Below are 13462 nucleotides of genomic sequence, written 5' to 3'. Positions count from 1 at the left end.
GCCTTGTATGTTAAAATTTTCCCCGGGTTTAATTGTTTTTGTTTTCCATTTCACGGGAATCAAAATTTAGCTTCCTCCCCCTTTCCAAGCCGGGAATTTTGGGGCCTCATAAAACCTCGGGTTTTCTTTAAAAACCGATCCTTCCCCAGGGTTCATTTCCCAAAACCCGGGTTAAGATTTTATTTTTTTAATCTTCTTAAAACACTTTTTCAAAAATGCCAAGTGACCCCAAATTTGAAGGAGGAAAATTTTTAAAAAATGGTTGAATTTCTTAAGATTTTTTTTAAATAAAATTTTTTTTTCCACAGCTGAAATTGTTAAAAAGGGTGTGGTTTGGGGGGGGTTGGGGGTAGGGGGAAAAGGGTTTCCCTGTACCTTCCCGGCCCCACCACCATCCCATGTCCTCGGGGCCCCGGGCCCCCGGGGGGGCCGGGGGGGTCATTGGCCCCCTGTCCAATCATCCCCCCCTGGGGTCCAATCCCACGGGGACCGGGTCCAGGGGTAAATTGGGCCCCCCGCCCCCCGCCCCCTGCCACCCCCCTTTCCACCCCACCCCCTGCCCCCCGCCTCCACACCCACCCCCTGCCCCCCCCTACACCCATTTTCCACCCCACCCCCCTGCCCCCCGCCCCCTGCCCCCCCCTTCCACACCCACCCCCCCACCCCCCCCTTCCACCCCAAACGCCTAGCCACCCACCCCCTGCCCCCGTCCAGCCCCACCCCCTGTCCCGCCCCTTTCAACCCCCCTGCCCCCCGCCCCCCACCCACCCCCTGCCACCGCCCCAAAAGCCCCCTGCCCCCCCCTTCCCCCCGCCCCCTGCCCCACCCCCTGCCCCCCGTCCACCCCGCCCCCTGCACCCCCCTTTCCACCCACGCCCCCTGCCCCACCCCCTGCCCCCCGCCCCCAAAGCCCCCCGCCCCCTGCCAAGTCCACCCCACCCCCTGTACCGCCCACCCCGCCCCCTGCCCCCCGCCCACCCCCCCTGCCCCCCGCCCCCCCCGTCCACACCACGCCCTGCCACCCCCCTTTCCAGCCACCCCCCTTTCCAACCCACCCCCTGCCCCCCCCTTCCACCCCACCCCCCGCCCCACCCTCCCCCCCCCCCTTGCCTCCCCCTGCCCCCCCCTGCCCCCCCCTGCCCCCCGCCCCCCTGCAATCCAGACCCACCCCCGGCATTTTTTTTGGGCCCGGCCTCCGCCCCCACCCCCTGACCCCCCTTTAAACCCCCCTCCAACCCCTTTTTGAAATAAACCCCCATTTTTCCAACCCCCTTCCTGCCCCCCGGGCCCCCAAAGAGTTTCACCCGGGCCTCCTGAACCCCGTTTTTCCTCCCCCGGCCCCGCCCATGGGGAACCCACCCCAGCCCGGTTTCCTCACCCCCCTCCTGAAAATTTGAGGCCTTAAACCCCCTCCCCCCCCCATTGGGGGACCCCCCCAAACCCCCTAAAAACCCCCTTCAGGTAAGAAATTAAGTTCCCCATTGGGAAGAGCCCCCATAAAACCCATTGCAGCCCCTTTTTTTTTTGGGGAAAAGAAAAGAATTAAAAAAATTTTTTTGCAAAATTTTTAGCCCCCCCCAAAAATCCAAAAAAGGGTTAGGTTAACCCCCTGAAACCCGCCTTGAAATTTGAAAAATTGAACCCGTTTCCAGCCCCAAAAAAAAACCCCCCATTTTAAAATTTCAAAATTTTAAAATAAAGAAAATTTAAAAGTTTAAAATTTAGAAACCCTCCTTCAAAATTTGGGGCCCCCAAATTTTTGGGCCCTTCCAAAAAACTCCCCAATTGAATTGCCCCCATTTAAAGCCCCCATTGAAAACCCTTGCCCCAATTAGAAATTGAAAAATTTTGAAATTTTTTTTCCCCTTTCAAGCCCCCGGAAGGCCGGGAACCCCCTTTACCCACCTCCTGCACCGGCCCCCTTTTGCACGGGTTTCCAGAAAAGTTTTCCTAACCGTCCTGCCCCCCAAGCCCCCGGGGTTAAAAAAAGGGGCCCCCTTCCCCACCCCCCGGGAGTTTCCATTAGCCCCGAACCCCCCCTAAAGACCCATTTCCAAAAACCCCCCTTAGGGGTTTTGATTTGATTTTCATTCCTGCCCCCTTAAAGCCCCCACCCCCTGTCCCCAAAACCCTTTTGAACCCCCCTTGATTAACCCCCCTAAAATTTAATTGGGTTAAAATTTCCTTAAATTTTTAAAAATTTTAAAAAAATTTTTAATTTAAAACCCCCCTTGCAAATTCCCCCAGAATTTTTTGGGGGGGGGGGGTAAGCCCCCATTTTGGGACCCTCCCCGGACCCCCCCCACCCCACCCCCTGAATTGGGCCCCCGGTGGGGCCCCCCACCATTGAACCCCCCCTTGCAACCCCCCTTCCCGGCCCCTAAATCCGGCAACCCACCCCGGGGGACCCCCCTCCGGGGGCCCATAGGGGGAGGTTGAACCCCCTCCGCACCCGCCTCCGCACCCCCCTGCACCCACCCTCCTGCACCCGCCCTCCTGCACCCACCCTCCTGCACCCACCCTCCAGCACCCACCCTCCAGCACCCACCCTCCTGCACCCGCCCTCCTGCACCCACCCTCCTGCACCCACCCTCCTGCACCCGCCCTCCTGCACCCACCTCCAGCACCCACCCTCCGCCCCCCCTCCGCACCCCCCTCCTGCACCCCCCTCCTGCACCCCCTCCTGCACCCGCCTCCTGCACCCCCCCTCCGCACCCCCCTCCGCACCCGCCTCCGCACCCCCCCTCCTGCACCCCCCCCCCAGCACCCCCTCCTGCACCCCCCCCCAGCACCCCCCTCCTGCACCCGCCCCCCGCACCCCCCTCCAGCCCCCACCCTCCTGCACCCCCTCCTGCACCCCCCTCCTGCACCCCCCTCCGCACCCCCCTCCAGCCCCCCCACCCCCCCTGCACCCGCCTCCAGCACCCACCCTGCCCCCTGCCCCCCACCCTCCTGCACCCGCCCTCCTGCACCCGCCCCCAGCACCCACCCCCCCCCCCAGCACCCCCCTCCTGCACCCCCTCCCACCCCCAGCACCCACCCTCCTGCACCCCCCCTCCAGCCCCCACCCTCCTGCACCCCCTCCGCACCCCCCTCCCCCCCCCCCACCCCTCCTGCACCCACCCTCCTGCACCCCCCCTCCGCACCCCCCCTCCTGCACCCCCCCCCGCACCCCCCCCCAGCCCCCCCCCTCCCGACCCGCCTCCTGCACCCCCCTCCGCACCCCCCTCCGCACCCCCCCTCCTGCACCCACCCTCCTGCACCCGCCTCCGCACCCCCTCCTGCACCCCCCCTCCAGCACCCCCCTCCGCACCCCCCTCCTGCACCCCCCTCCGCCCCCACCCCTGCACCCCCCCTCCTGCACCCGCCCCCCAGCACCCCCTCCTGCACCCCCTCCTGCACCCCCCTCCTGACCCGCCCTCCGCACCCCCTCCGCACCCACCTCCTGACCCCCTCCCCCCCCACCCGCCCTCCTGCACCCACCCTCCTGCACCCGCCCTCCAGCACCCGCCCTCCTGCACCCGCCCTCCCCCCACCCCCCCCCTCCACACCCCCCCCCCCTCCAGCACCCCCCCTCCTGCACCCCCTGCACCCACCCTCCGCACCCACCCTCCTGCACCCGCCTCCTGCACCCCCTCCAGCACCCACCCTCCAGCACCCACCCTCCTGCACCCGCCCTCCTGCACCCACCCTCCTGCACCCGCCCTCCTGCACCCGCCCTCCTGCACCCACCCTCCAGCACCCACCCTCCTGCACCCGCCCTCCAGCACCCACCCTCCGCCCCCCCACCCCCTCCTGCACCCCCCCCACCCCCCCCTCCTGCACCCCCCTCCAGCACCCACCCTCCGCACCCACCCTCCTGCACCCCCCCCCCCTCCTGCACCCCCCTCCAGCACCCCCCCTCCAGCACCCCCTCCTGCCCCCCCCACCCCCCCCCAGCACCCACCTCCTGCACCCCCCTCCTGCACCCACCCTCCGCACCCCCTCCTGCACCCGCCCTCCTGCACCCACCCTCCTGCACCCGCCCTCCAGCACCCGCCCTCCTGCACCCGCCCTCCTGCACCCGCCCTCCAGCACCCACCCTCCTGCACCCACCCTCCTGCACCCACCCTCCTGCACCCGCCCTCCTGCACCCGCCCTCCTGCACCCGCCCTCCGCACCCCCTCCTGCACCCCCCTCCGCACCCGCCTCCGCACCCCCTCCTGCCCCCCCTTTCCAGCACCCGCCTCCTGCACCCACCCTCCTGACCCCCCTCCGCACCCCCCTCCTGCACCCCCCCTCCGCACCCCCCTCCGCACCCCCCTCCGCACCCGCCTCCTGCACCCCCTCCTGCACCCCCCTCCGCACCCCCCCTCCGCACCCCCCCTCCTGCACCCCCCCTCCTGCACCCCCTCCGCACCCCCCCTCCTGCACCCCCCTTTCCGCACCCCCTCCGCCCCCACCTCCTGCACCCGCCTCCCCCCCACCCCCCCTCCTGCACCCCCCTCCAGCACCCCCTCCTGCCCCACCCCCCCACCCCCCCTCCTGCACCCCCCCTCCAGCACCCACCTCCAGCACCCCCCCCTCCTGCACCCCCCTCCTGCACCCCCCCTCCTGCACCCCCCTCCTGCACCCCCCTCCGCCCCCCCTCCTGCACCCCCCTCCGCACCCCCTCCGCACCCCCCCTCCTGCACCCGCCCCCCCCCCCGCACCCACCCTCCGCACCCACCCTCCGCACCCCCCTCCTGCACCCCCCTGCACCCGCCTCCTGCACCCCCTCCGCACCCCCCCTCCGCACCCCCCCTCCTGCACCCGCCTCCAGCACCCCCCCTCCTCCCCCCTCCTGCACCCCCCCCCCCAGCACCCACCCTCCGCACCCACCCTCCTGCACCCGCCTCCGCACCCCCCTCCTGCACCCGCCCTCCGCACCCGCCCCCCGCCCCCACCCTCCTGCACCCGCCTCCAGCACCCCCCTCCTGCACCCCCCTCCTGCACCCCCCTCCGCACCCACCCCGGGGCCCCCACCCTCCAGCACCCCCCTTGGGGGAAACCCCCTCCTGCCCCGGGTTAAAAGGCCCCCTGCAGCCCTGAACCCCCCTTTCCTGCACCCGCCTCCCACCCCCTCCGCACCCCCCTCCGGGGAACCCACCTCCGCACCCGCCCCCCAAACCCCCCCAACCCCCCTTTTGACCCATTTAAAAAACCCCCCAAAAAAACCCCCCTAAAAATCCAGAATCCTGCCCCCGGGGTTCCAGCACCCCCCCTCCCATTCCCCCCTTTAAACCCGCCCTTGCCCCGGGTTTGGACCCCCTCCAGCACCCCCCTCCTGCCCCCGGGCACCCACCCCCTGAGGTTGCCCCCTCCTGCCCCCAAGCCCCCACCCTCCGGGGAAGCCTGGGGGAACCCCCCGGGAACCCTCCCCCCCCGCCCCCTTTGACCCCCAAAGCCCCCCCTTGGGGTCTCCCCCCCAAAAACCCCCCGGCCCCCGGCCCTCCCACCCGCCCCCCCAGCACCCCCCTCCAGACCCCCCCTCCTGCACCCACCCCCCTTTCACCCCCTTTAGACCCATAGAACCCGCCTCCTGCACCCCCCTTTTCCCCCCGGGGCCTGGGGGCCACCCACCCCTGCCCCACCCTCCTGCACCCCGCCCCACCACCCCCCCCATCCTGCACCCCCCTTCTCCTGCACCCACCTGGGGGGCAAATTGCCCCCGGGCCCCCCTTCACCCCCTCCTTTTGCCCTTCCAAAAACCCCCTTTGACCCCCCCTCCTGCCCCCCCCAACCCCCCCTTCCGTAAATCCTGAAAATAAGCAAATTTAAAATTTAAGCAAATTGGTTTAAAGCACCACCTTGCCCCCCCTCCTGACCCCCCTCCGCATTTGCACCCGCCTCCAGCAAAACCCCCTGCACCCGCCTCCGCAAACCCCCCAAACCCCCCCTTTTTTCCTGAAAACCCAAAACCCTTTTTTTCACCCGCCCCCAGCTTTAATTTAGAATAATTAAACTTTTGACCCCCCCTGACCCGCCCCCCCCGCCTTTGAGTTTTGAACCCCCCCCCGGGGGAGCCCCCAGGGTTTTGAAAAAACCCCCCTAAAGAACCCCCTGAAGCCCCCGGGGAATTTGCACCCCCTCCGGATAAACCCCCCCCTTTTAGCCTCCCCCCCCTTCCGGGCCCCCCCTTAAACCGCCCAGAAAAGCCCCCTGACCCGGCCTTGACCCCCCCGAAAATTGGGGCCCCCAATTTTCCGGGCACCCGCCCTCCTGCCCCCGCCCCCGGAGTTGACCCACCCTCCGCACCCCCCTTTTGAAAACCCCCCCTAGCACCCATTCCCCCAATCCGGGGAAAAGGTTCCTGACCCCCCCCCAAAGGAAGGTTACATTTTGAATACCCCCGGGAGTTTGAGTCCAGCACCCACCTCCAAAAACCCAAAACCCCGCCCCCCCACCCCAGCACCCACCCTCCGCACCCGCCCCCCAGCACCCACCCTCCGCACCCACCCTCCTGCCCCCCCCTCCTGCACCCCCCTCCTGCCCCCACCCTCCGCCCCCCCTCCCCCCCCCTTTTGCACCCACCCCCCACACCCCCCTCCACCCCCCACCCCCCCTCCTGCACCCCCCTTTGCACCCACCTCCTTCCCCCCCTAACCCCCTCCTGCACCCCCTCCGCACCCATCCTGCCCCCCCCCAGCACCCACCCTTTCCCCCTTGCACCCCCCTCCAGAATCCTGCACCCCCCTCCGCACCCCCCCTCCTGCACCCACCCCCCAAAAAAACCCACCCTCCCCCCGTTACCCCCGCCTCCTGCCCCCCTTGACCCCCCTTGCACCCGCCCTCCAGCACCCCCCTCCGCCCCCGGCCCCCTTGACCCACCCCTGACCCCCCTTTGCCCCCCTCCTGAAATAGCCCCCCCCTTTACCCCCCCTCCGCACCCACCCTCCAGCACCCCCCTCCAGCACCCCCCTCCTGCACCCCCTGGAACCTTGCACCCACCCTCCGCCCCCCCCCCTCCTGCACCCCCCCTCCAGCACCCACCAGCACCCCCCTCCTGCACCCCCCCAGCACCCACCCCCCAAAAAAATAATTAAACAAATCCCCCCGCCTCCTGCCCCCAATTGACCCCCCCCTAACCCCCCTCCTAAAAATTTAAGCACCCGACCCCCAAAAAACCCCCCTTGGGCACCCCCCTTCCTCAAAAAACCCTCCAGCACCCGCCCCCCGGCCCACCCTCCTGCACCCCCCCCAAGGCAAAATTCCTGCACCCATTCCAGAATTTTTGGAAACCCCCGCCCCCCACCTCCTGCAAAACCTTGCACCCCCCCCTGCACCCCCCTCCTGAAACCCCCCCTTGGAAACCCATCCACAATTAAACCCGTGCAATCCGCCCCCAAAACCCCCTTTTAACCCCCCCAAAAAGCACCCACCTCCTGCACCCCCCTCCAGAAAACCCCCCCTTGGGAAACCCACCCTCCCCCCCCCACCCCCCGCAAACCCCCAACCCGGACCCCCCCTCCTGCACCCGTCCTGCACCCCCCCCTCCTAAAAACCCCCCTCCTGCACCCCCCTCCAGCACCCAACCCTCCTGCCCACCCTTCCCCCAATTTTCCAAAACCCTCCGGCCCCGCCTCCTGCACCCCCCTCCCCCCGTTGCAAAAAAACCCCCGCACCCCCCTCCTGCACCCCCCTCCTGAACCCCTTTGCCCCCACCTACCCCCCTCCTGCACCCGAACCCCCACCCCCCGGGCACCCGCCCTTTCACCCCCCTCCTGCACCCACCCAAAAACCCCCAAATCCTGACCCACCCTCCGGGGACCCCCCTTTTGGGGGAAAACCCCCCCTTCCTGCCCCCAATAGGAAATACAGTTAAAACCCCCCCTCCTGAATTCCCTCCAGACCCCCCTTTCCCCCCCCTCCTGCACCCCCCCCCAGCACCCATTGTCCCCGCCCTCCTGCAAAATTTTAAACCCCCCTTTAAAACCCCCTCCTGCCCCACCCCCCTTTTCACCCGCCTCCTGCACCCACCCTTTAAAACCCCCCTGGGGAAAAAGGCCCCCTGAGGCCCCCAGCCCCCACCCTCCTGCACCGTTGCCCCCGCCCCTAAATTGCACCCATTAAACCCCCCAAACCCCCCCTCCTGCCCCCGTTTGGGCAATTGACCCCCCTTGAAAAGTCCAGGGGTTTTAAACCCCCTCCTCCCCCCCCTTTTCCAGCACCCCCCTCCTGCACCCGCCTCCTGCCCCCCCCATTCCCCACCCTCAACGGGAAAGGCCCGGGGGCCCACGGGGGTTGTACCCGGACCCCCTTGGGTATTGCAAAACTGCTTGCCCCGGAGAACCCCCAGGTAAAGGGGTACCCCGGGGGAAACCCTTTCCCTGGACACCCCAACCCCCCCATTTAACACCTTTTTGGATTCATTTGAATTTAAATTTTTTTTAAAAAACCAATTTTTGACCCCCAGAGGACCCACCCCGAATAATTTCCCCCCCCCGGGTTCCCCCCTCCGCACCCCCCCTTTCAAAAGACCCAACCCCCGGGGGAAAACCCGGGGCCCAAAATTATGCACCCGCTTTCTTTTTACCCACTCCTAAAAACCCCCCCCTTGGGCTCTGGGAAAACCAGGGGGAAAGGAAGCTCAAGCACCCACCCCCCTTTGACCCCAACCACCTTTTTGGTTTTAATTTTGAAACACCCTTTCCGGGAACGGGAAACCAATCCCGCCCCATTTCACCCGGGGTTTCCGCCCCCTTTTTGTTTTTACCCCCCCCTTTCACTCCCAACCCGGGGGGCCTCCTAAAACCCCCCCTTTACCCCCCCACCCACCTAGCCCCCCTCCTGCCCCGCCTAGAAACCCATCCTAAGCCCCTTGACCCTCCGGGGAAAAATTTGCCCATCCAGCACCCACCCCCCTAAAACCCACCCTTTTGGGGGAACCCGCCTCCTTTTGGAAAACCCAAACCTTGCATTTAATGTTATTTAAATGTTACTTAATGTCATTTAATGTAGTTTAAATGCATTTCCAGCGTTTAACAAATTTGCACAATTCCATTGTTATAATTAAAGCACCATAGCATGAAAGTCATGTTCGATTTACAGTCAAACTCAAACCCTTTTTTTTTTCCGGGGGAAAAAGAAAATATATTAATATCTTTAAAATGATCATAACTGAAAGAACAATCTGTCTTTGAGATTTGTAGAACCAAAACAGTCGGTGGATGTCAGGGTTTTTGACACAATATAAATGTTTTTATTCTGAAGTCGAGGATATTGTGAACGTGAAGGCCGGATAAAACGACTTTCTATTGTTCTCTGCAATACAAATATTCACAGGTAGCTGATAAATTGGATCAGCTAAAGAATCTGTTATTCAAAGCCTATGGCGAAATTAATGTGGACTTTATACTTTCAGAACGTTCCGACTGACCAAAGCTGAGTTGGGGCACTTCCTGGGTACAATCTTATATATTGCAAATATCGCGCTAACATTAAACAAGGTGGCGGCAGTATATGTTGCTGAGAACATCTCCAAGGATAGAGTTGACATTGGTGGAATATCGAGGAGAGTTTGAGTTCATTTTGTCGAAGTCCAATTAAACCACAAGCAAAAGTCATTTTGTTGGCTTAGATATACCGAAATCCCACTAATCAGTCTCAATCTATTGAGCGACACGACATCATACTGTCACAGATCCAGTACAAGCAATTGGTAACGCGGTGATCGGGACGATCAAATCTTCGTATCTTTGAAAGTTGATTCCATCAACAAACTTCTCGGCCATTGGGTGGACTCTTTTTCGCTTGTGAAGGCGCTCACGACACAATCGTACAAGAATAACTAAGTCTAGTTCCAATTCCTTACCCACAACATTTATGTTAACCAGAGAACATCTGCACTTCATTCTTTGTTATTTTTCTGGATATTCGACCATTTGTCGTGGTCTAACGCTTATGGGGAACGAAATAAGGTTAATGAAAAAGCAGCCCTCGTTATCACATCGCGATCTGTCACCGATCAGACGCTGCAAGATATTAATTATTCCCCGTCCAATGTTGACTGGTCTGACCCACACAACATGACCAGACGGCGCAAGTAACGTAGTCACTCGTCATTTATAAGCATACCTGACTGTCACGCCCACGAACCGTTCTATTTTCGCAAGCATGTTATGAGAGAACCCTGATGACGGTGGGTCTGACACTCAATACGCAGGCGTGATCGTAGTTTGTTCAAAACCCAGCTGGGGAAACCAGACAGTCATCCGCGCGGGCAAAATTTCTCACCCACAGAAATATATTAAAACAAAGTCAAACGAGACGCAAAACAATTAAAAAATACTCTAACCTCCTCAATGAATATAAGTACGACTCAAGGAAGACTTGGCGAGGATTAACTCAATCATTAACAACCAACGACAATTTTCGTATTCGGATGTATTTTATAGTCACTGGCAAAAAGGAAGTTGGACCCAAAAAGACAGTAGATGGTTCTGTAATATTTCGCTACCATAGGTGTGAAATATGCAGACCAAATTGGATGTTCTGATCACTGCTTGTTGAGTATCTGGTCAATCATCCACAGTTCAATCGATGTTTCTTATCCTGTCGACCGATGAAATTTCTAAAATAATAAACAGTTTTTAAGTCAAAAGAAAGCGCCGGTCACGTGACGGTATCAGCATGAATCTAGTCAAAACAACTTGGTCAATCGCCGCTACCTTATCACATCTTGTTAACAAATCATTATCGGAGGGAGTTTTTCCTGATGATATGAAGACGCTGAAGTGATCCCCATTTACAAAACAAGTAGGCCACTTTACTAACTATCGCCCAATATCTCTGTTGCCAAGCTTTTCCGGGGCCTCTGGTATATCAACATAACGCATCGTAGCCTGTCAAAGCATAATGGTTTTCTCGACCAGCACTCCGACTGAGAACGCAGTCACTGAGTTTGCCTGACACCCACTGCACTTCTGAACACGAGAGAACACTTGGCTTCTTTATTCCTAGACCTTTCTAAAGCTTTTGACACAATCGATCACTCAATACTTTTAAATAAACTGTTTACTATAGTTAGAGGTAACGGCACTTGAGTGGTTTAAAAGTTATCTTCGTGGTCAAAACAATAAGGAAATACAAGGGTCTAAATCAAAATCATATGATATAACTTAGAGTACCACCAGGGTTCTGTATTGGGACCCTGCCATTTATATATTGTACACAAACGACCTTCCAAAGTCTTAAAACGCATAAAAGCATCTCTATTGACTATTAACCATTCATATTTCACCGGGCGACCATTTACAATTATATCAAACTGCAATGAAGAGCTAAAAATAACTTGATTATTCAAAGCGGCACGTTATTTCAAATGCACAGAAAACAATTATATGCTAATAAATCAACAATCTCTAGAGATCAAGATTTAGGCTTGAGATTGACGGGGCTAATGTCGCAAAAAGTCCAGTGGTGTTCAGTATGATTTACAATTCGCGCTGGCATCAACATATTGACAGTTGTCGAAGCGCATATTTGCCGGTACATTTGCCCCCAAGTCGCAAAATAGCCCAGAACAGAAATGTTGTCGTCACAGCCTTGTCCATCCGCACTTTGTATTGGTACTCCGTTTGGGACCGCGAGCTAAAACTCACAGGGTCAAATGTATCGGTGATTTTTACAAAAAGGCCAGCGGATCATCTTGCAACGTGAAGAATAATGAATATACTTTAGATTGGGCATTCTGAGATTGCAGATCACATTTGTGTCAGACAGGAATTTACAGGTGCCAGACGGCGAACAGCACCCACATAATCTGTTACGTATGTTCACAAGCGCGAAACACAAATGTCTACGATCACAACACGCGCCGTGTAAGTAAGTATCTATGGTAACAAATACACAGTCGACATTCTGACAAAGCTTCATCCAGAGGTCCAAAGCTCTGAGAAAGACAAATTCGACGAGGGTCAAATCACATCCAGCATCAAAGCATTTGCTTCTCGACTTAAACGCTTATCTCACTATTTTGAAAGCTATATTGATATACAGCCTGGCACAGTACAGAGAAAAATATTTAAAATAAATGTATATCCATAATTTGATGTTCAGTGAAATTATTTTATTATTTTTCAAGGCTCATTAGTTTTTCCTGTTCTAGTTTTTGTTGTTGCTTGTAATATTTGCAAGCCATGTGTGGCACCTGTGTTGTGTAAGTGGGAGTGGGGTAGTGAAAGGTTAGGGGAGGGGCCCAACTCTCATCTCAGAGAGCCTACACTGGTCTTTGATGTCCTCCATTCATACATTTTTTTTTTCTGTTGTTAATGTTCGTGCCAGTATGTACATGTATCGCGGAAAATAAATACTTACTACTTTACTATCATCACACATCATATCATCACTTATCACCATCATCGTCTTCATCATCATCATCATCTTCATCATCATCACCTCATCGTCTTCATCACCATTCTACTGCGACAGCCTCAGCACTTAGCCTTCACTTCATCAAATCCTTTGTCATTCTCTTTTCTTTTCCTTCCTCCTTGACTCTCCACCTGTCTCTCACTCCGCTTCTCCCTCCATCCTTCCTCCATCCTCCTCCTCCTGTTCCCTGACCTCAGAGAACAGAAGCCAGCTTAGAGTGGGGAAAGAGGAGAAATCAATAAGATGATTTATTGATCACTAAAGTGATGGCGCTCATTAGTCTCCAAGGGACCTCAGCCAAGCAGATGACAAATGTCACCCGCCCGCCCACTCACCTCCGCTTGCCTCCACCCGCCTTTCTCCGCCCGCCCACTCGCCTCAACCTCTACCCGCCTTCTCGCCCGCCCACCCGCCCTCCACTCGCCGCTCGCCTTCGCCCACCCGCTCTCGCCGCCTCCACCCGCCTCTCCACCACCTCCGTCACCCGCCTCTCCATCTACTGGGCCCACCCGCCTCCGCCCATTTCCTTCCGCCCGCCCACCCGCCCGCCTACACCCTCCACCCGCTTTCGGGCCTCCTCCGCCCGCCCGCCCGCCCACCCACCCACCTCCACCCACCCGCCACCTCCACCCGCCCGCCCGGGTCTCTGCCCCCAAAGGCCGGCCCTGATCCGTGACAGCAGCCTGGCACACATGACTGCTGCTGCCCTCGCCTTCCTCTCCAATGCCCCTGTTTGTGATGAAGACTCGATGAAGATCACTTGAACCCCGACCGTCCACGCGTGCAGGTGGTGTAAAGGTCCCAGTGAAGTGGTGAAGACCTTTGTCTCCTTCATCCTGCCTAGTGAACTCTCCCTGACGCTGATGACCCTCCTGCTGCAGGTGTTGGACAATCCTCAAGTCCAACTGTGTGTGTGTTTAGTGTGTGTGTGTGTGTCATTTGGAGGAGGGGAGTTCCAGGCCCCGCATAGTAATGGGATCGCCCATCACCCGGGACGCCGACCTCTGCCGGCGATGAAGCCGGGACAATGCTGAGCCAGAGACACACACACACACACACAGAGAGACAC

At 59.5% G+C, this 13462-nt stretch overlaps 1 pseudogene; it reads left to right on the top strand.

The window, feature by feature from the left end:
* The first annotated feature begins 398 nt into the window (after positions 1-398).
* LOC130191129 (basic proline-rich protein-like) lies at positions 399-8821 on the top strand (annotated as a pseudogene).
* Positions 8822-13462: the final 4641 nt, after the last annotated feature.

The sequence above is a fragment of the Pseudoliparis swirei genome, unplaced genomic scaffold (genome assembly GCF_029220125.1).
Source record: "Pseudoliparis swirei isolate HS2019 ecotype Mariana Trench unplaced genomic scaffold, NWPU_hadal_v1 hadal_27, whole genome shotgun sequence".
Classification (NCBI taxonomy): domain Eukaryota; kingdom Metazoa; phylum Chordata; class Actinopteri; order Perciformes; family Liparidae; genus Pseudoliparis; species Pseudoliparis swirei.
This window is presented reverse-complemented; position numbering and strand designations above follow the sequence as displayed.